The sequence below is a fragment of the Falco biarmicus genome, chromosome 7, assembly GCF_023638135.1.
Source record: "Falco biarmicus isolate bFalBia1 chromosome 7, bFalBia1.pri, whole genome shotgun sequence".
NCBI lineage: Eukaryota > Metazoa > Chordata > Aves > Falconiformes > Falconidae > Falco > Falco biarmicus.
Window position 1 is genome coordinate 20,756,140 of NC_079294.1, and position 24,042 is coordinate 20,780,181.

Genomic DNA, 24,042 nt, shown 5'->3' on the forward strand with positions numbered 1-24,042 from the left:
TTTCCTGTTCTGCAACATGGTTCATTCTACTGAAAAAACAATTCCCTTTCACTTTAAAGGTGCTAGTGGGACAGCCAGTCTGCTGTTTGGCCCAGCTGCACTCGGATCTCATTTCTCAACCCTACCCTTCCCCTTCTTTGAGGAGGAGGGGCAGTCTTCATATTTTCCCTTTAAGCTGAGCTGTGAAAAATAACTGTTTGCCAAAATCTTTCACCTTGGCCCTATACCCTCACAGATGTTTTCTACAGCATAAACAAAGCAGCAAAGAATGTCGGGGCACAGGGGGAGGGGGTAGAGATCAGTCTGGAGAATTACAGCTCCAGCCGCTCGGCTGTAGTCTGCCTTTCAGAAATGCACAAGAGCTGCTCCCAGTGCTCAAGGAGCAGAGCCAGCTGTAAAATCATCTGCAGCTTGATATAACATGAGCGTTCAGCCATGCGGTCTAAGCATATGTAATGAACACGTCACTGTAGCATGTATGCAAATTAAGAATAGTGATAAATCTGGCTGGTAAGACCAAGTCCTCAGCTGTTCTTCAGCCATCTTTCTGATCAAAGAGAGATGGTGCCAGCCGTTGCATTTGGGAGAGTAGGAGGAATTGCAGGAAGAATTGTGTAGTACGTTATGCCCTTCAAATGGCAAAATCTGGCTTCACACCCCAGGGCTGAAGTTGTAAAGAGTTTTGTCATGGGCTTTGCCAGCTCTATTGACTACAGTTGTGTCAACAAATCGGAGTATAGGTCTGGAGTTCCACAACCTCATGGCATAACAGAGTTTGCTGAAGGAAGTGAAACAACCTGAATTTTGCTGAGGCACAGTGTCACTTTGTCTATTGTGCTACATTGCGGACCAAATAAAACATCCATATGACTGTGAGGTAGATTCCAGCTGCTGATTTTGAATGGAAACTATTTGGAGGAAAGGAAGGCGGGAACCGTTGGGACTGACAACTTATGTGAAAAGAAGGAGATGCTCTTCCTAAAGCAAGTATTTCTAACTCTTGCTGCTGATGGAACGCAAGTAATAGCCGTGAGTCCAGTAAGGTCCTGATGAGATTCTGACAGCAGGAGGTGGTGGCAGTGATGTGGTTGTTCACCTAAGCCTCTGTGTTGTTTCAGAATACTGCTTTGGGCCAGTGGAAAAGTTTTTACTGTAAACAAAGTCAGTTCTTGTTTAGGAGCCTTGAAAGGAAATTCATAACGACCACTGTAAACCACCTGGTACAGATGAAAGGGGTCAGGAATCTGGGCAATACTTAAGCAATTTGAGGCTTGGGAGCAAACCTCAAAATCTCTCCTATCGTCACATACAAATCACAAAGAACATTGGTCACGTATGAATATATCACGGAGAATCCGTTTGTGAGCCTTCCTGCATATGCTGGTGGGTTGAGAGGCACCAAAACAAAGGGGACTATGGTTGGAAAGATTTGCATATTAAGGAAAAGAATGTGGAATGTATGTATTATGTGTAGTAAGAGTGTGGAACTAATGGCTTATGACAGGGATACAACTATGGAATTAATGTGATTTGGCAGCTAGGCATTAATATGGAATGGACAATTCTGGAGGAACCAGAACAGGAGCGCACAAGACTGTAGCTGGAGCTACGCCCTTGCATAGGAGCTGTATCAAGAGAAGGTTTCTTACATATATGCAAGACTGGACAGAGTTTATCCTGGTGTCATTATTAGGAAGCAGATAAAGATCTTTCTTTGTATTTGTAGGGTGTGAGAAGCTTTTAGTCTCTGTTGACTTGACATGAAGAATCCTTTTGAGCATATATCCTGCTATTTTGTGTGATTATGATTTAACTGCCATCATAGTTTCATTGTTTAGGGTTCTGTTAAATATATTTAGAATTCTCTATGGAGAAAACAGATGAATATATTTATGGCTATCAAACATATGTTGTTTAGAGATAGATATAATGATTGTGTATAGCGGAGCACAAGATCTACTGCCCTAAATAATCTCAAACTTTCTTGCCAGCTAAGAGCATGATGAAGTTGCCTCGTGCTTCTTGAGTGTCCCAGGAAGTGTTGATAGTCCTGGTAGTAGGGTTGTGTCAGCAAAAAGTTCCTGAGAAACAGCCCCCATTAAAAGCATTACAGCATTTTCCAAAATTGTCTCATTCTTCAAATATTTTTCTGTGCCTATGTAAAGTATCATGTTAAGATTCAGACTCTCACCAAAGCATTCTCAGCTGCTCAATATTTGTTCAAGCCAGTAAACAAGAGAACATAATCGCTGAAATGTTATTTGTAGTCATTTGGAAGTCCATATCAGTACATGTCATGCTGTCGTATACTGTGGTTAGGGCTCTGTTCAAGGAAAAGATTTTCTATATCACATTGGTAGCTCCAAGTGATACGCTGTGGTCATTAGATTGAGCTCCATTTGTTCACTGTGAGTTGAGCCACAGTACTCGCAGTTTTCAGAGAAAATTTGTTCAGAGACATGTTCACATCTCATCTAGGCTTTGTTAATGGAGGAGTTCTCACCTGGGACCAGCACTCTCTTGGCTTTCCCTATGACTAACTGGTACATGAACTTCTCAGGCCCTGTCAAATCTGCTTGACATCTCTGTGCTGAAAGAGGGGAGTATGTTGGCGTTATGAGAGGGATTAAAGGAATGGCAGAGATGAGGGTGCTGCAGCAAACTGGCTTTGAATGGGTGGGGAGAAACGTGTGCCAGGAACAAACAAGCAAAGAGCTGTGGATGAATGAAGCGTGGCAGAACTGTGCAAAGGATGTTTTTGTAGAAAGGATTTTGTCTGTTCTGTGCCTATTTCTACTATGTCTGTCAGTCTGAATAGAGGCGTCCCCACTGAATATCAGCTTTTGCATGACTCCAGCATGTTCCTGCAGCCAGTCCAGTCTGGAATCTGTCTCTCTATATGGTGGCAAGAATACAGTCTCTTCTGGTCCCTTTAATGTGGGAAGCAGCTAGATATAATTGTCTTAAAACCAGGAAACAAGAAGTTAAGGTATATGCCAGCCTGTAACTCAGCCATAAGCCTCTTTGAGCAATGCCTCAGCATGCCAGTAGCACACATTGACACTATTGCTCTCACCGCTGCTACAAAAGAGTGTCACAAGAGCACTGCAGGAGGCTAACACCTTTTCTTTTGCTGAACCCTTGGCTGCATAAGGGAATTGAGCAGCATCACTGTTGCATAAGTACTGCTACCTCATAAGCAGAATTTCACAGTATCTCTGCCATTCAGTTTCCATTCAAGAGGAGGTGTTACATGTAGGTGTAGGAGGTCTACACTCAGACACTTAGCTTGCTCTGCATAAACCATTCCAACCATCCCAGGCTTGGTAGATGTTACCAGCCATGGCCTCTTGCCCTACAGAGTCATTCCAAAACATGGCTTGTCAGCTCAGCTCTGGGATCTGAGACACACATAGCATCATAGAAACATTGGTTAGAATGGACCTCTGGAGGTCTGTAGTCCAACATCCTGCTCAGAGCACTGCTGTTGCCAGCACTTAACAGGTCAGTTGTGACTTTGTCCAGCCAAGTCATGAAAACATCCAAGGATGAAGATTGCACCACCTCTCTGGGTAACCTGTTTCAGTACTGTACTACTCTCCCAGTGAAAAGTTTTTTTTCTGATGTTTAATGCTAACCTTAATATGAGGTCCCACACACTTATACCAACATATCTGAAACACCCAAAGGTGGAATCACAGAATCACAGGTCATCACACAATTGTCACGGTTGGAAGGGACCTCTGGAGATCAGTCCAACCCACCACTAAAGCAGGTTCACCTAGATCGAGTTGCACATGATGGAGTGAGACATACCTGATCCTCTGAAGTTCACATCCATCTCTCACCATCACTGCTTTGCCATGTTGCTTCTGGTTTTGCTTCCAACAGTCATTGCAGTTACATGTCACATGGCAAATGGAGCGCTGGCACAGGCAACTAAAAGCTGGAGCTGAAAGCTGATGAGCACTATCCAGATAGTAGTTTGTTCCCTTGGACATTTTTTGCATCTACTAATTGTAGAGTCACATTATCTAAAAGACCCACTACAGAACCAAGGATGACCTGTGTAATACTGACCACAGCCTATTCTCTGGTCACTCTGCCTTAAGCATAATGCCTTATACTTGGCCAAGGGAATTCCGATGAAGCTGTGATTTTAAGATGTCAAGAAATGGAGAATATGAGAGTACTTTGGCATTTCATTACTTTAACTTGGCAGCAGCCTTTCTGAGGAGCCAGATGCAGTATTGGGATAGGACAGAACTCATATTGCTTGTGGCTGCTGTGAACCTTCGCTTGTAATTTTATGGCTTTGGGGGAAAGGTGTTAAACTTCAGCCACTCCTCACAGTACAGAATGGCACAAAGCAGCACTGCATAGCCGTAGGGGTATACTCCTAAAGGTTTGCAGTACCATAATACAAAAGCCAGCAATGAGTCTTTTTCATTCCTCTAATTGCATGTGCAGACATTGATTAAAGTCACTCCTGTGCTGTCTTTTTGTGTGCTGAAATTTCAGAATTATTTCCCTTGCAACTCTGGTTTCTTACTAGAGAGAAAGATTGTCTTCAGAGCTGGAAGTGGGTTTGTGTTCTTGTCACCTGTCCCACTCCACTGTTAGACACTATAAGCTGTCATTGTAAAATCTATGATGAATGAATCAGTTGTTTCCCTACTTCCTAAATAAAGAGTCCTTCCCACTTTCATTTTTCTACCAGAATGTTTTCCCTTTCTGAACTCCTAGAAATAAGATCACTTTCCTTTCACATCCAAAACTTAATTCTGAAGAAACAACAAATGTCTTCAAGATGATCCCTGGTTGAATCATCAGCACCGCTTCCTGCTTCACCCTCCACCCTCCCTGGAGTTCTCTCAGTCACATACCTGACCTGAACCTAATTAATTTGTGAGAGCTAGAAAGTTTGCTGGCTCGTGGTGTGGCTGTGGGCCAAGCAGGCAGAATTCTCTGTGCCTGGTACTGTAATTGTGAAATCTTGCTTGATGGACAGGAGGTTATTCTGTTTGGGAAAATTTTTTTTAAGCAAATGTCCTGGAAATCTGCAGCAGCACAATTTGGAGTTCAGAGAGTTGACTCCTTAGAGACTGTGGTGCCAGGAAGATCCCCATCTCCTTAATGCTGTGGAGAGCCAAAGAGGGTCAAGAGCACTTTCATTTCAAAGAATATTTAAAAAAAAAACTATAACACATTTTGTCCTGCTTTTACAAAAGTCATTATTTTGTAAGGTCTGTTCATGACTCTTGTCACATAGCAGAGCCTTTATTAGGTCCTCAATAGTTGTGCCTATATTGCTAGAACAATAGGGCTTTTACTATGCTTCTCTTCCCTAAAATAAGGGGCTGGTTTTGAATTATGAGCTCTTATAAACAGCCCTGCTGAACAGTCCTGTTGACTTTGTCAAGGCTGCTGGTGTTCATAAGGATTATGGCATTGAGTGCTGCTCCTTGTATGGCCCTAGGAATCAAGCGTGGTAAGGAAGAATCCTCCTGCCATCATAGGAGGTATGGAATGGGCCACCAGTCTTTCCCATGCCATTATACTGTTTTGCACAGCAGAGGAACAAAGAGCAGCCTGGTGATGTAGGCCACCATTCATTTGTATCTTGCTTAGCTATGTATTTTTCCTTCTCTCTACTAATGGCCCTGTAGATTTTTCAAGGGACGTACTACTCAACAGTAAGTATGTCCACTTGTTTGCATGCATATTGTGGTGATGTAATCTTCTCTCCCTCCTGAATCATCGGTTTCAGTATCATTCTACATTTCTGTTGGGGCAGTGCGGCACTCTGAAAGCAAGGTCCTGGCCAGCATGTAAGAGCAGGCATTGTGTGGGCAGGGTCTATGCAGCATCCATGGTGTAACTCTGCCAGTTCATCTCAGACCTAGCTAGACTTGGTCGTACAGCCTGGGGTTCTCAGCTCTGCTATTAATGTATCCTGGTCCCAGCTTACAGTATACTTTTTATTCCAGTCCTTATGTTCTATCAAGCTGATACCCAGTCCACAGTCTTCTGAATCTACTGGTTTCTGCTTGTTCCTAGTCCTAAAGATCTTCCAGAATCTCCATCCAGTTCACTCTGTCAGACTGTTAAATCTTTTATCAGTCAGCCCCTTATCTGAGGCTCCAAAAATAGCCCATGAATTTTACAATGACTTGGACTGACTACTGGTCTGAAAGTTCTGCTTTGGAAATTGAATCTTTAAAGAACTGAAGCTGAAAGCAGCTGTTTGAAAGTTGTGCCCATATGTTTTTAACAAACATGGCCCACAGATAGCTGTAGTTAAGAGTACAGTTCCACATCCATTCCAGCCAATCTGAATCAGGGCTGCTATTGCCCAGCTATGCTTCTGTGTTTCCTCAACAGAAACAATAGTTTGTATCTGACCCTGCAACAGTATAGTTCAGGGAGCTAAACTGGCTGAAAATTAACACTACAAAAAACTAGTTTTCACCATCCTCTGGACCAATTTATTGCTAGGCTAGATGAGCACCAGTGCAGGTACAAGGAAGGAGATGGGGGATTGTGATCAGGGGCTATAGGAGGCAGAGCTGATGTAGCCACGGTTTAGGTCAGATTATGCTGTTGCGGAATCACAGCCTTTCTCACTTGTTTTTTACTCGTGTCTGTTCTCAATGTAAGAAGCACTAAAAGTGCATCAAGGTTTGGTTGTAGGACAGTAAACAGATAGTCAGATTATTTGATTTTTTGATAAGTAATCTCAAACACAACCAGAATTAGAAATTATACTCATGAGGCGCATGTGTGCCATGATTGAATTTTCAAGATTAAGGGTTCAATGCTAATCCAAGTCTTAAATCCAGCCTACTAATAAAATAAAAATCTAGAATAAATCAGCATAATTCCTAGGGAGCCAGCGAGAATTATTTCCACTACTGAGCTGAATGTAGTCTTGAGGGTTTTCTGGACTTTAGGAAAGCTGGCAAATAATTTTCCTTATACTTGATTAAATCCTATTTCTGTTTTCAGCGTAAGAAAGTGTTAATAACTAACATTAAAACCACTATATCAGTAATTTTCATCCCATCGTCCATGGATCCATCAGGGTCCACTGACTTCTAAGCAGTCTGCAAAAGATAAATGAAAACAGCAAAACCACTGTCAAGGAGACTTAAATTCACAACACAGTGGTCAGGCACTCCTTTGGAAAATGGCCCCTGTTCCAGGTAATTTCTGCCAATGAGTAGAGACCTGAACAGCAGGGAAGAAATGCTCAGGTGCAGATCACTATCGTGTGTCCAACCTCAGGCTGTAGGGATGTATGGGAATCAGTCCCATCTGATAGCAATTTAGGCACCATTATAAATGAGTTGTTTTTGTCAAGGTCCTTGAGAATGGATGGCTGCATCACAAAAACGAGCTTTACATTTTGGATTAAATGGATTGATGATGGCAATCCCAACAGCAAAAAGAGTAAGAGGAGAACTGTAATGGGAGCTCAGCAAGCCTCTCAGCTCTGGAATTGATCCATTGCTTGTGAGAGTGGTAGGAGAAGTTTGAACTGGTCTTGAGCTTTCTCTATAAAGAATATTCAACTTCAACATTTAGTTTTATTTAAAAATGAAAGCTGCAAAAGTTAGTTGCTTTAGAAGATCTCCAGTTATAGAAATGTGCTCCTACCTTTTCTCCTATCTTTGGAAATTCTTGTTTATCCAGCATAGAAAATTCATGGACAAATTCTGCCTTCAAGATCTATAAGCCTGATCAGTGTTTTAAAACCCCTGGAAGCAACGGCTTTGTTTATCTCCAGAAGTCCAAGAATAAGCTGATTTTGCTATTTTTAATCTATCTGGAAATATGCAAAGAAGAGAGCTTAATTGCAAACAGACCAAACCTTATATAGGAAATGGGTACGTCCCTTGGGGGCACCTAAAAAGTGAATGTCTGAAATTAAATTCATATACTCTTCTCCCTCGCTCCCTGAAGCACGTACTCTTGGATTGAAAGGGAAGGCTGTGGGCTAGCATCATATCCCAGTAGTTTCTATCCATTATAACACTCTGGCTATCTTAATATTCAATTAACAGATGTTTCCCAGCATGTATGAGCTCGAGGTGACTAGTTGTATGTGTTTGTAATGAAACCCATTATAGAGAACAGAATAAAATTAGAAAAATAATGGCTCCATTGCTAGGATCTTAATTTGGCTACCAGAGAAAAATAAAGCAGGAGTACTGTGATTCCCAAATTTCACCCACACTTTTCTCAAGAGAGTGCTACCACACCCAGCCAACAATGGTGAAACCTCATATCATGAAAGCAGTTCCCATCACCTGCACAGTGATTCTGAAATCAGGATTGTCTTTTTCTCCATTTCCAAATATTACACTCTGTAATCGGTAACATATAAGGTCCTAAGGTGGACCAGGTGCATTTAGCTTAACTAAAAATCTCCCCACCCATGGAAAAAAGGAAACGGCATTGGTTTTTTATAGGCACAATAACAGACTGTGACTGCCAGTGCCATTTTGGTGTTAGCTCTTCCACTAGTTATTGCATGACCATTGAGCACATCACACGATATTCTCTGTATGTGCCCTGTGCTGTATCATGGACCTTGGATAGAGCACTGGCCCGAAACTGTGTTCCTGCAAGTCTGGAAGCAAGCACATACCAAAGCTCCTCAGGCATCTGCACTGATGCACGTCTATCAGTCAAGCATGTTTTGCTGTGCTGCCGCAAATGGCAGTGGCACGGCTGGGGTCCCTCAGTTAGCCCACAGTCTTGCAGCTGCAGCCCCTGCCCCGCTTCGTCAGGCAATGCTGCGTGCCAGGAGCAAATTGCTGCTAACTTCCATGCTAACTCCCTGGCCACCTGAAGAGTGTGCCACGCAGCTCATGTGCGGTGCCTGCTTGCCTTCAGTGCAAAAATATTCGCCATGCCCCACGCTATCAGTAGCCACTGCCATGTCCTCTGGGCCACAGTGTCTCTTGGATCTGAATTCTAGCCTCCATGTTCGGTGATCTAATAGCCAAAATGGTCTGGGTAACATCCTAAATGCTGAGTGGCCTGCCGGCAAGAGTGCACACAGGGGACCCAAGAGCTGTAGATTTATTGCTTGTAAACCAAAAAGTATATTAAAAAAAGAAGAGATAAAAATAGATGGGGAGCTTGGGGACCGGAAAGGCAGCCGGTAGAGATTAGATGCACTGCTGGTTGACTCATCCAGCTTGTTTTATTGTAGCACAGTTCCAATAACGGCTGTATTATTTCAGCTTTTGTGCAGTGAGCAGACATTTGTTTTACATCGAAACTTTTTCACATAAATGTGCTCCATTTTTCATTTCTTCTAGCATTTCCCAGAGTTTCTACTGGCAGTTACGAATGGGAGAGGTGGTGGCTCCAGAAGAATATTAGCCAACTTCTCAGCTGGTATAAATCAGCAACACCCCCTGGTATTTAATAGGGCCATGCAGCTTTATACCACTTGAATCTGCACCAACTGTTTTCTTTTAAAACGTGTCCCACCTTATAAAGAGCTGTGTTTTCTTCAGTGGTGGATTCTGAAATTAATGAGAAGTATTGGACTGACTGCCTCACAGAGCGTGTGCAGTGCACGTCTTGGCAGGATCTGCTTCCTAACGTGTGGCAGTGTTCAGTCCGAGGGACAACTTTGCAGGGGCCGCCAAAGAACAACAGCCGGTTGTGTCCTGTCTGCTGGACCGTGGCTGTGACCTGCCGCCTTGCAGAAGGCCTGCACACAGGCCATGCGCTGCCTGCTAGCTCAGTCTGTCAGTGCTTTTAGCCCCTTCTTCACTGCAATCCATTAAAACCCTTCTGTGCCTGCGTGGAAGTGGCTGTGAAGGCCAGTTATAGTGAAAATGTGTGGAATGCGTGTCAGGCTTTGTTAGCTGTTCACAGCTTGCTTCACGGCTTGGAAAGTGCTGCCCTGGCAACTTGGGCTCCATTCAGAGTCAGAGGAGTTCTGTGGAGACAGAAATAACCACAGAGACGGAGGAGAAGTATTTACCTGAAATGAGATCAGGTGGATCTACATGTGCGGTGGAGGCTGTGCATTTGTTACAGGGTGGTGGTGTGTTGTGGCTCCTACAGTGTGTACAGACTGAAGGAACACTTGAATAGGTCATTTAAAGGTGATTTCATGAGGCAGAACCTGGTGATCAGGGGGTCACTTTCCACCCGTGTTCCTGTGCATCTTATTATCAGCTCTTGAGCAAGCCAGCCTGCGCCGTGGACTAGAGAGTTGTAGATTTTTAATGGGATTTTGCTGTGGTTTTAGTTGAGATGTTTATTTGCATGTTGCCTTCATCAGTTTCTCTACACAAATTACACAGAGTAAGTGCTATGACTAGGTAGCTGTGCTAACCAGAAAAAATGCTTTTCTCTCTTCCATTTTTTTCTTAGCAGTGTGGAATTGGGAGGGAGAATCTGCCAAAATGTGACTTTGTTTCATCAGAACCTGCTCCCTTATAGTGGAAGCCATATGATAAAAGGCTTTTTCATGGTCAGCTTGTGAGTGCTGTGTGTAGCTTGAACATACACAGATCCTATAAAAAAATCCAGTTGAACCCCCTATTTTGAGACTTAGGCAGCTGTATAACCAAAAAGAAGGTCTAAGTTGATCCACAATCAATTTCTATAAGTGCGTATGAATAAAGTTGCATTGTAAGTATGTGAGGTATCATCGATTATTTTCTACAACACAAAAAAAGGCACTTTTTTTTTTCATAAACTTTTCAAGCTCATGAATTTGTGATAGCAGTCACAGGAATAAATGGTGAGGTAACAGCAGTGTTTTGTAGGATTAAGATAAATTTGGGTCTGAAATAAATTAAGACCTCCATAAGAGGTAAAGTTAGAAAATAAGTGTGTGGGAAAATTGGAGTGAGTGAGAAGGCAGCAGGGAAAAGGAAGCCACAGTACAAATTAAAGATTGCAAGTAACAGGGCTGGGTGCCAAGAGCCTCAGAAAAGAAAAGAAAAAAAAAATCCTTGATTAGCTAAACTGTTTGCTTTACTATATAAAACCTGACCTCCTTGAGGAGCCCTCAGCCCTGGCCTCCTGGGAGTCTGAGTACGTGCGGACGAGCTGCTGCCCTGCTGATGGCAACACAAATGCTCCAGCACCAGTCTTCTGCCCTGTGAATTTCCAGGTGCAAATGCTTCATCTGGCAGGAGCTCTGCCCTCATCAAGCCAACACTGCCTTAATGTTTTATCCAGCCTGGTAATATATATTTTTCTTCTTTTCCAAACTGCTGCAATAATCCCAGTTCCATTGGGATTATTGAGCATGTGTTGAAGGGAACCACTGCCTCTGAGAAGCTATAATGGTTAGGCCAAGCATGACTTTTGAGGGGACAGATGAAGGACAGAGGAGGCATGACAAGCCCATGCCTCCAGCCAAGCTCGGACCCCAGCTCTGACTACAGCAGCCAGTGGGGCTCCCCAGCTGCCCACAGCCCTCCTGTGTACAGAGCACTGTCTGATGTAGGTTGCCCTCATCATAAGTCCCCGATCCCCAAGGAAGATCCCCATGCACCTGCCTCAAGGCTTCTGCTCTGCACAGGAGATGCACAGAGATCCTTACAGAAAACCCCCAACTAGACCTGACACTTGCTATCTTGGTGCAAATGATCATTAATATCATCATTTGCATTACTTGCTGTTCTTGATATTGATATTGATACTAATATTATTGTCTTTCTTCCCTTGATCCATTCACCATACCATCACCAAGTTGAATCATTGCTGCAGAGGAGGAAATTCAAGAGCTACAGGGAATGTGCTTGAGCACCTAACGCTTGTGTGGGTGTGTGTGTTCCATGCCTGCTGATGCTTTCTGAATGTGAGTTGTTCTGTCCTAGACACAACGTGAAAAAGGAGCTATCACAGACAACTGCTCTGAGAGTACAGACAGGGAGAGTTATATATGGAAACCTTTTGTCAGTGGTTCCTTCACTTTTACTCACAAAATTGTTACTTGCTGTCTAAACACTCATCTTCCTGCACTTTGTAACTGCAAAAAGCCATAAGGGACCTTACCTCATGAAACTACCTTGTACAATTTAATAAAGTAATGTAAAGACTGCAAGAGAAGAGCTCTTTTTTTAACAGCAGAGGATGGAAGAATTGCAGGGCTACTTTGTAATCATAGAATCATTTAGGTTGGAAAAGACTTTTGAGATCATCAAGTCCAACCATTAACTAAGGACTGCCAAGTCCATCACTAAACCATGACCCTAAGCCCCACATCTACATTTTTTTTAAATACCTCCAGGGACGGTGATTCCACCACCTTAACAGAACAAGACTGAAACAACTGATATTTAACATTTGTAAAAGCTTCTAGAAATGAACTTTTCTAAACCCCTCTATTATAAGAGAGTATTATAAAATGGGGAAACAAAGATGTTCCTGTATTCAGAAGGCCTCTTGAAGGCACGTAGACATAGAGATCAGTTCCTGGAGCAGAAATCTGTATCCAGGCTTGGGACTATACCTCACTATCAAGAGCTTAGAAGTTATGCTTTTTCTTGTAAAACTGCAGTCACATGAGCATCTAGTTGCAGGTTTTTTCTATAAACCAAAGCTTCTCATCTATGCAAAATCATTTACTGTGGCAGAGAATGCTCTTTCTGGCCTTCAAAATGCATGGGGCTGCAGGAGCTGCAAAACATGCATGTATTAAACTGGTCTCCCCTTCCTTGTTTGAGTGTATTAAGAAAGATGAGGAAGGTCAGATAGACGCAGTTTGTAAGGGCCTTGTGTGCAAAGTTATGGATGTGTGAAATTTGCTGTGCTTAAAGGTGTATTCCAGCATCCTCTTGGAGGAAGGAAACAAAGAGTTCAAGCCCAAGTGAAATCAAATCCCTCAAGCAAGCTTAACTAAGGAATGTGAGAGCACAATACAACAGCAGAGGGATGTCACTAAAAAAGGAAGCGACAATATCAACTAGTTTCTGTTCATACTGCACAGTTCATCCAAGAATCTTTGAAGCCTTCAGTAATGCTGATGAACTCTCAATACATCCCTTTGGATGTGCTTCTGTAGGCATGTCCCAGAATGTGAAACTGTTGATATACAGGTTGGTTGTTTCTGCTGATGAGGTGAGCTGTTGTGGAGTCAGGAGAGCATCAGAGTAGAAAGTGAAGGCAGCTGGGAGCTCAAATGGAAGATGACCGTCATGCAACAGAACACAATGCCAGGACATGCTACTAATGGGTGAAGTACACCCAATATTCAAAAACATGTTAATGCCATCAAATTACTGGTAGCCATTTGTTAACAGAGAAATGGAACATGAACAGCTTTTGAGCATGAGCAGGCTGCATACACAGCAACAATTTCCTTCACAAGTTTTTTTTTATTCTGTTGGCTTTTTTGAATGTAGTGGACTGCTGTTCCAGCACAGTGAAGACATTTAGAATTGCAGTGTGATTGGTGTAGCAAAACCAGGAAAACAATAACATGAAACGAGAGTTTGTCACAGAAGTAGAGTGAATTGTAACTGATTCTGTATAGGGTGTTCATCCCAAAATGCTTGAGAAGTTTGTTTATAAATGGATTACTTCCCTGTGGTTCAAATGCAGCCACCTTTGAGCTGAAATGTAGTTGTCTTCATTGCACATCCAGTGCTTAAGCTGCTTGTGAAAGATTTTCTTTGTTATGCATCTGGTTTCATCCATCTCTGTTCATAATAAAATGAGAACTTTGCAGCACCTCGTTCATATTCTCAGACTGGAAAGGGCAGTTGTTAATGCCAGCGATCCTAAAGTCACCGAGTTTTCCAAGGCCAAATTCAGAGAAGTTGTGCAATTGCAGATAGTTACAACCAGCATTACATAAACTGTGCTCGGTGAATCCCGAGTACCAGGCAGTGTTTACATCTGTGGAACTGGAACATTACAGCCATAGTAGTCAGGGCAGCAGGTTATGATATTCTCAGTTTTTGCATCTTGACTCTGGTTCTTTAGTCTTCTTCAGGACCCCCATGATTCTGATGACACCCTTGAAGATGGCAGGGAATTGAAAGACTGCAAGAATGAAATGAAGTTAATTTAATTTTATTTTTTTGTCAAGCAAAATGTCAGTAGTTGACTTACTTCCTTCATGGGTTCCATGTTGATGTAACAGACCTAAAACCATATCACAGCCTAATTCCACACTTTTTGTGAATACATTTTGGTACTGTTTCGTACCAACTTGTTTATTAGGAGTAATGGAACTAGAATGGTAGAACTGAATCTATATTTACTATATAAGGTGTATCTACCTTACACTTATTCCTGCCACTTTGTCAGATCTTACCTTAGCAGGTACAGGGTGTGTAGTAATTTTAAGCTTCATGTAACCTGCCACCTGTTTAGTTGTACTACATTATAGCAAGCTTACCTCAGGGAAGCAGAAATAACAGTCAAGAGAGGTTATTTAATTTTTCCTAGCCAGGATGCACTATTTGTACTTCACCTGAAGTCAGCAACAAGGCTGAGAATATTCTCAGTGATAGGCTCTTATACTTTCCACTGGGTCTTATCCCCATCATCAGCAAAATTTCTAAGCAAATCATCACGTACAAAATCTAGCTCTGGACTTTGCATCATTGCTTTTTCATCAAATGCTCTAGGGATTAAGTTTGAACCCGCCAAATCCCTCCCAGTCTGCAAATCATAAATTCATAACTGAAAAAAAAAAATCCTTGTTTCATGAGGAGAGGGGGCTTTGCCAGGCCATTTTGGCAATTGCAATAAGTGGGTTATGGTCAGTTTTCTAACACAGGCTTCTCATTAAAAAAAAAGACAGGAAACTTTTACATTCATGGATAAGTGCCAAATCCTTCCTCTCTCTCTGAATGCACTGACACTCAGCTTTTGTTAGCATCCATTGCACAGAAATTACTGACCTTCAGTTTTGACCATATAGCTGCAAGAGGATTAGGCTAGTTCTCTTCTGGGGACAACTGTCTCATGTGTAGTGTTAAGATACCTCAAGGCCACATCCTTTTTAACAACCTCCTTCAGTCTCTGGAATTGTTAAGCTTTGTAGTCAAAGTCTGTCTTTTTATAGCAGTTCCCTGAGGTTGGCGGGTCACACAGCCAGGTTATACACACAAAGTTCTCATTCCAGTGAGTCCTTGTGCCCACCACTTCTGCACCCAGTCCAACTCCTCTGTAACCTTGCTCTATAGCTTACTATGATAATGTCTCTCCCCAGCATTTTGTAGCTGTTGTAAGAAATGAACATTTCTGTCTGTCTAGCCCAGCTTAGTGTTTTTTTCAGGACAGCTCTGAAGCCTTTTACTGTGTTATTCTGTTATTTTTTTCTGCTGATCTTAACATCATCTGATCTGTGTAAATGCTGAAAACTTGGTACATCATCAAACATCTGCTGTATTTTTGGAGAAACATCTCAAGTTTGGTGAAGCAATCCAAATCACCAGAAATTGTGATTCTCAATTTGCACAAAATGTGTGCTCTGTTTTTTAAGGGCTTCTGCCAGACCCTGCTGACACATGAAGCATAAGAAAATACTTGGCATCAGCCACTTCCCCAGAGATTTTTCCTCTTGTAGGTAGTGGAAAATGATCCCTCTGTACACATGTATTCAATTCTTTTAGGTCTATTCATAAGCAAAGGTTTCATCTCTTTTCTTAGAATACCCGTTCTGATGGTTCCTCTGTGCAGTTTATGGTAATGAATATATTCACCTCCTTTTTTAGCCTCTGCTACAGGGCACAGGGAACTATGCCAATGTTGTAGATTGTGGAGCAGCCCTCAAACTCTCTTTCAATGACTTGATCCCCCAGCTTTCCAAAGAGAAGGGCCTCTTGAGAAAGCTGAAGAATGGCTCCCACTTCTCTTAGATGATGATATTCGAGGCTATTGTTTACCTGTCTGGCTAAGCTTCTAACCCCCTTGCAGGAATAAACCCTGCTATTAGTTTCAGAGCATTAATACTAAACTATGAGTCCACAGTTTTACCTGTTTCCTCTGTGGTATGGCTGGTGCTGGCACTGCTGCTAGAAGCACAGAGGCTCCTGTGTCAGTGCCCACCTTCACGCCAGTAAACATCGTGTTTGCTTTATTGGGCACTTGTTCTTGAAAGCCCTTCACAGCTCAGGCACCTCCATCAGCCCACTGTGCCCCTCCACAGGGCTCAGTACGTCTGTCCTTCAGGGTATGCATCTCCTGTTGACACCTTCAAAAGGATCATAGAGTGATAGAGTGGTTTGGGTTGGAAGGGGCCTTAAAGATCATCTAGTTCCAACCCCTCTGCCATGGGCAGGGACACCTTCCACTCGACTAGGTTGCTCAAAGTCCCATCCAATGTGGCCTTGAACACTTGCAGGGATGGGGCATCCACAACTTCTCTGGACAACCTGTTCCAGTGCCTCACCACCCTCACAGTGAAGAATTTCTTCCTCATTTCTAATCTAAATCTACCCTCTTTCATCTTAAAGCCATTCTCCCTTGTCCTATCACCACATGCCCTTTTGAAAAATCCCTCTCCAGCTTTCTTGTAGGCCCCCTTTAGTTATGGTAAGGCTGCTCTAAGGTCTCCCCGGAGCCTTCTCTTCCCCAGGCTGGACAACCCCAATTCTTTCAGCCTGTCTTCATAGGAGAGGTGCTTAAGACTTCTGACCATCTTTGTGGCCCTCCTCTGGACTTGCAGCAACAGGTTCATGTCCTTTTCATGTTGGGGGCAAGCGCACATTGCCAGGACATGTTGAGCTTCTTGTCTACCAACACCCCCAAGTCTTTCTCATCAGGGCTGCTCTCAACCTGTTCTTTGCCCAGCCTGTATTTGTGCTTGGGATTGCCCTGACCCACATGTAGAACCTTGCACTTGGCCTTGTTGAACTTCATGAGGTTTGCACAGGCCCAACTGTCAAGCCTGTTGAGGTCCCTCTGGATGGCATCCCTTCCTTCCAGCATGTTGACCACACCACACAGCTTGGTATCGTTGGCAAACTTGCTGAGGGTGCACTTAATGCCACTGTCCATGTCGCTGATGAAGATGTTAAACAGTGCCGGTCCCAGTACCAACTCCTGAGGAGGCCACTCGCTGGCCTCCACTGGGACATCAGACCGTTGACCACAACTCTTTGAGTGTGACTATCCAGCCAATTCCTTATCCAGTGAATTGTCCATCCATCAAATCCATGTCTCTCCAAGTTAGAGACAAGGATGTCATGTGCGATAGTACCAAATGCTTTTGCACAAGTCCAGGTAGATGACGTTGGTTGCTCTTCCCTTATCCACCAATGCTGTAACCCCATTGTTGAAGGCCGCCAGATTTGTCAGGCATGATTCACACTAGTGAAGCCATGGTGTCTGTCACCAATTGCCTCCTTATTTTCCATGTGCCTCAGCATAATTTCCAGGAGGATCTGCTCCATGTTCTTGCCAGGCACAGATGACAAGACCCTGCTTGTTTAGATACTCTATCCAACCGTATGCCCAACACCCCCCATTACTGAGAGGGAGCTCAGGGTTTCATTGCACTGAACTATAGGGATAAGGGCCTGCTGTGAAGCTTGGATGCATGGTTCTTATTCCTTTCCAGTTCAGGGGATGTTCAGGTCCTGGCCTACCTGCTATTACCTAGGAAGCTCAACAAAGCAGACTCACAAAGTAGGCCAAATGCGAACATTTAAAGCTCCATGGCCCCTTACTAATGGACTGTGCTGTTTCAAATCTCAATAGCTGCCATTTAACAGCCATGTCATTGTGGAGTATGGGCACACAACTGCTGTTAAAAAGAGAGAATGAGGAAAAATAATAAAAAAAAGACAAAATGCAAGAGGCTTAGGAGGCCCCGGGTTTCCTTAATGGAATTAGTCCTTCCTTTATGTATTCCAGGGTTAGATGCTGTAAATGTGATTCGCATAATCCCTCCCCTCACCAAAGCAGAAAGATCTGCTAGACACATGTTCAGACCGGAGCGGGGGAAGATATGACATGACTCAAGCCTGGAAGGCTAAAAGGAGTAGATGGGGGAGAGCTCTGTAGCCCTTGATCTTTGTAAGATTTACTGCCTTTGCCTCTTGCAAAGATCTTTTTTTTTTTTTCCTGGAAAATTGCTAGCTTCTAGCAATTTAAAAAAAAAAATTGGCTGGGGCAGTAAACAAGATCTTTGAAGGGGGAAGGAAGCCAAAAGAAAGTCAGGTCCATTAGTCACGCAGCTGCATTTCCTGTCACAAAGGACCCCAGTTGAGTAATCACTCAAAATATGCTTGTTATTTTTCCTATTTTATTTCAACTTTCAGCCTGCCAATATCTACTGTAAGAAAAAATTAAAACAAGAAGAAAAAGTCTTTTAACCTCAGAGGGGAAAACAATGTAGAATCAGACATTGATTTACATTATTTTTCCTTTTCTTTAATTTTCATAGCCTAAAAACACTTCAGTCATATGAGAGGAATGTTGGTAGTGCAGAGTGGGTCTGAGACAGTCCCAATGTTTTCAGGGCATATAATTTCAGTAGGAGTGTGGGTGTCAAAGTTCCTAGGCAACACTTCCAGATGCTACCCTTAATTCACTGTACAACCTTGATGGAGTCATTTATTAATTTATCTGTAATTTATTATGAAAAGTAAAGAATATAATAGCTTCTGCATAATCGTTTTGTTGGGCTTCATTAACAGTGCTTGTAAGTAATGTTGGGTCTTCTGATGAAAGCTTTGTAGAAGTATTTTTCAAAAGGAAAATACAGTCAAGACTGAAAAGAAATAAACTTGTAATTTAAAGCAGAACTTTTTTATTAATAGATTTTAAGAGAATTTATATAAAAAGAGATGAAAATAGGAGCAAGACTATGAAATAGAAAACTTTTGCTGACACTCTGTGTTGATACACTTGGAGGAAGAAAAATAGGGCAAACCTGTTACAGGGAACAACCCCCTATTAATGCTGGAAAATACCATGTGACTGGTTGACTATACCACCTCCCTACTTCTAGATCTTGGGATTATACAATGCTGGCTCTGGCTGATCTGGTAACAACTTCAAAAAGAAGCTACAGATACATGACAAAAGTAAAGCTGAAAAACCTCTGCTCTTCCAGATTGCTATAAAAAACCCACCTCTTTTATCAACAAACACAACTCCAAAGTACAACCCCCCACCTTTACTTACTCAAAAGTAATGAGTATGGTGACCAGGCCACCTATAAAGAATGGCCATAAGCATGCTTCAGGGCACGTAACAGTTTGTAACTTACATTCCTGACTGGGGTACCTGATTATATGGCTATTTGAAAATTATTGCAAAGGCATTGCAATCCCTGTTTGGATTGCTGTCTAAGTAGAGAGTAGATGATTGTAGTTTATGCTGCATAATAACATGACTTCAAATATTGCACAAAAAATGAAGTTTACATTTGCATGTAGGTGACTGATAATGGCATATAATTCTCTATTCGCACACATTTGATACCACACGTGCAGTGTTTTCAAACCACAGCTTATGAGCAGATGTAATTTACACAGCAATGTAAATCACAGCTTCCTAAAGCTAAAGGGTGCAAACTCAAACAAATGCAATTTCTATCCCAATTTGGTTTAAGAGAGACTTTGAAAAGATATTTACAAAGCAATTCAGAGTGATTATTTATGAATATTTACACTGAGTCGAAAAGTTGTGAGTCATGACTCAAATATGAAAGATCTTTATAAATTATGTTAATCCTTTGTCTTTCCAAATGGCCAATGAGGCAAGCTGTGCTCCTCAACAGGCACACAAGTGTGCACTCCCTGGTTTGTGGTCAGAGCTAGCGCTAGGTCATAGGGGCTGTCTGCTGCTCTCACACCAGATGACTTTCACTGCTACATGTCCCAGTCTACTGGATCCCCACATCATATAACATTCTATGCAGTAGTGATAGTTTTATGTCCCTAAAACTAGCTGTGCCACGATGTGGGTTTATAAAGGCCATTTCCAATGATTATTGATATCTAAACAGTTTTGAAATCATATACTGGTATGTATGTATGAACAGAAATTATTTGTTTACAAGAGCAACACAAACTTTGTGCTTTTCCTTTTATGAGTACCACAGTATGCGATAATATCTCCTAGACTAGTGTTGTAGGGATGTATTAGTATAAATCACACCGGTATCTAATACATCAGACTGTATAATAAATAATAACGACCTATAGAATTAAATATACCTGACCAGTATTTGGGTAGCACAGATGGAGTATGATGACTGGGCCACCTATAAAGAATGGCCATAAGAATGCTTGAGGACACATAACAGTTTGTAACTTAAATTCCTGACTGCATTTAGGTTAGCTGAATTAAGTTCCTATGATACAACTCAAAAATCTTACTCTTCAAACAAGAGTGGCTGGTAAGAACATTTTCATTGTAAGTTATATGTTGCCAGTGGATACATGGATGCAGGGCTGTTGTGCTAGGGAGGGTGTGGAGTTTGCAGCTGTGCTTTAGAGGGTCTGTACACCTTGTCGATCAGCGCTGGACGGACTCCCCGGGGTCGGTCTCAGAGTGGGTTCCACAATGTAGGACTGTGGAACTGGGCTATGTGTAGCAGGCATAACTTCATTTTCAAAGCAAAACTGACTATGAAAGCGTTAACCCAAATAATGGCAACACTTCAATAAAATTGGGGGAGGTGGAACTTAAGTCCCAAGTCTTAATAAAATGCAGGTGGTTTATTGTTAGGTTAAAAACTCCTCATCTTAAGACTCCGGCAGGCATTTAAAAACAAGGAAAAAATGTGCTATTGAATAAGAAACTTGGAAAGGCAACAACAGGCTGTGACAGGCATTTACTGAGAATGCAGCATTCACTGGCTAAGGCCTACCTTAAAGTTTGCGGAGGGAAAACAAAACATAAATATTAGATGAACAACACCTTTCACAACATTGCATCTGACTTCTGAGGTATTACACCTGGGATTAACTTTTGACATTCTCCTTTCCACCATCATTACTTTGCTGTCTTACCAGATCCCTGCGGAGTATTTATACTCTCATTTTTCAATCTTTCTGTCTTCTTGTTTCCTAGTCTGTTTGGGAACTCAACAGGGTGACAGGCAGCATGAACACTGCAGTCGAGTGAACGGATGGCTCTCTACACTTGCAGCTGCTTTTCTGTCAGGGATGACTTTTTCAGGAGAAAAAAAAAAAAAACACCCTACTTTAGAACGAGCTAGTAAAAGGAAGTTGTAAAGAATTCACTAATCACTGTTCTCTCCTCTTTCACTTCCCTTCCTTATCCCAAGGAAACAGAAAATTTAGGGAAGCATTTTTCAGTAATTTGCACTTTTTAAGTCACAGAGTTAAGGGACTGCACTGAACTTTGAGCTTTAGCTTCAAGTTGCTTATATATTTGAAGAATAAAAGTAGTTATTACTTACTAAAGTGAAGTGGAACTTTACTACTGCTAAAGGGAAGAAGAACCAAAGAAGTCTAAGTGCACTTACGGTGGCCCAAGGCCTAAGATTACTGCATCATCATCCCCATGGGCCTTAATTAGTGTTGCAGAGATGGGCTGGGTATTTTTGGTACCTGTATAGTGAAAATAGTTAACTAACTGCCATCCATAAAAACTCATCCCCGTGGGAGAAAGTTGGGCATCAATTTCCCTGGCCTTAGCCTTGGTGATATAAATCAGCTGTCACTGCTAGAGGAGAAGGCCAGAAATAGTCCATGGAGTACCTGATAGGATGGGAAGCAAAAAAATAACTTGGGTTTTGATGCAAGAGATTCACAACTGCAATTTACTAGGAGACAGAGAAGCAACAGTGAACTGAAGATGGTCAATCTGCCAGTCATTTCATGTAGAAGACTGACAGATGAGGTACAACAGGCTGGAATATAGGCATCAGGCAGACATGGCAGAGATGAAGGAGGAGGATGAAATGTAGATCCAACCTCTTCTTCACACAGCTCTGAGAATAAACCTCTTGACTCCCAGCCATCATCAAAACCAGGTGTATTTTTAAGAAGCATCTTGTGAAGATGCAGTGGAAATGCAGATGGCAGATTAAGAGAGGGGCAGAGTAGAAATCTTCATTAAAAATATCTCAGAAATCCTTGTAGGAATATTTATCTTGGCTTGAATATGCTCAGGATCAAGCCCTTGAGGAAAGAGGAAAAGACTCTGTCAGCATTTGTTAGCTGCTCCCAATTTTAGATCTTCCCTGGCTGCCTTTCCTCCTTGCTTTGTAAGACTGCTTTTCATCCCACTCCTACTCTCCTTTGCAGCTGCCAGTTCCTGTTACTAGTGTCAGCAGTTCTCAATCTTCTCAGACAGCCCTGCTGTCATTTGTGCCTTTCTACGTGAGGGAAACAACCCATGCTTTCTGTTCCCTCTCACTGCGGCTCAAGTTCCAGCAAAGCTATGCCAGCCTCTGCTCAGCACAACCCCTGCCCAAATCTCACGTGTCAGACTGCAAAAACTGGCAATGCCTCTGGTCTCAGTGCAGGGAAATAGCCAAGATCAAAGTTAGAAGCACGGTTTCTTTATTCTCTCATCAAACTGGCCTTTAATTTTTCTTTCCAGTCTTATCTTTTCTGATATATGTTATCACTGGGAGTCACTGAGAAGTAGTGGATGGACTTGCAGTAAAGTATGTACAGCCAGGCCAAAGTGTTTTCAAATTAGCTTGTGTCGACTTTGAAGTAATAATGATGTCAGTCATTGAAAAATTGAAGACAAGTACTTTATACTAGTACTAAGTATTAACACTAATCACTAGTGTTAGCCTCATGGCTATCCTTGCAGCTACTGTTAACTCTTCCATATCATAGAAAAGAAAGATTCTTCCTCTAAACAAACTCACTACGTTCTGTGCTGTAGAATTGTCTTGTATTTGACTTAAAGAACTGACTGATAACCTTTGCATCCTGTTCCTTATTCCTCCGTCTTTGTATGATGAAAGTTCCCTTTGCACATTTCATTTCCCTTATGTATATTTGTTTTATATGTCTGAAATTAAAACAAAAATACTTTGCAGCTTTCTTTTATACATACAAAATGATGTAGTTAACTCCTCGTAAAAGAAGCAAAGATCCCCATTTAAAAGAGGAATAAATAGGTAACTCATTGTGGAGGGTGGCACCAAGACTGAGATTGTGCCAATGGCACAGAGAACACAAAATACTAATTTCAGAATACTGAAGAAGATCAAAACTTGTGCTTTTGTGCTGTTCTCCCTATAGCATCTTAGTGATTTTAAAAAATTATTAAAGACACTTTTGACCTTATTCTCCGATGTTTAAAGTGAAGAATGTCTACCCTAATTTATTTATTTTTCCTTCTAGCCTAGCCTGAAAAGTTTCAGCAGGGTGCCTTTCACAGGTGATCTTTTTAAATGGGAGTGAAATACCCAAAGTGCTTACATGCAGAGCAGCAGGACCCAAAAGCCTTCATTTCACAACAGGTTAGAAGTGGACTTACAGGGCAGTAGTGCAGATGCTTCCACCCAACCCAGGGCTCAGAAGAGATAGGTACAAGTGAGAACAATGTTTGCTTTCCCTTTCCCTTGCATTACTGTGGGATACTTGCAAATATTTAATTAAAGCTATTGTATGCATGCTTAACTTGGAGATATCTGTGGTTCCTTGAAACCATTACACAGGAGCACCAAAGAAAATACAAGGGAGTCACTGAAGGAAAAATACAAATGAATTAGAAAAGCATAGCAACCAGAGAATACATTTCCCATAATACAACAGTCAAAGGTCATGAGATCACAGATGCTCAGTTGCTCATGCATATCTTCTATTCTCTCCACGTGCATGCTTGCTCCACAGAGGGCAAAGATTTAATGAGGATGGGGCTAGCTTTAGCAGTTCTCACCCTTCCTCACACCCTACATCTGAAAGAGCATTGAAAGCCTCTTTGAAGTTGGAATAGACACACATGGAGCTGTCCCAGTGCACACATACAATCTAGGGTTTTCTCAGCAGGTACAAAAATACAAGGTGACTGTTCTCTTCTGGCTGCCCTGGATGTGAACAAAGCTGTTAAGTCAAAGACTTATTGAATTTAGGGGTGGAAAGAAGGTTTTCC

General features: G+C 42.1%; 1 protein-coding gene and 1 long non-coding RNA gene across 4 annotated transcripts in view; one reads left to right on the plus strand and one right to left on the minus strand.

The window, feature by feature from the left end:
• RAD51B (RAD51 paralog B) overlaps positions 1–24,042 on the plus strand; it is a 428,423-nt gene that overhangs the window by 363,114 nt on the left and 41,267 nt on the right. The gene's annotated exons all lie outside the window — the stretch shown is intronic.
• The window catches only part of LOC130153250 (uncharacterized), a 28,747-nt gene continuing 12,281 nt past the window's right edge, over positions 7,577–24,042 (minus strand). Inside the window, exon 3 of the long non-coding RNA XR_008823288.1 lies at positions 7,577–14,034. This is a non-coding gene — a long non-coding RNA (uncharacterized LOC130153250). The remainder of the gene's footprint in view (positions 14,035–24,042) is intronic.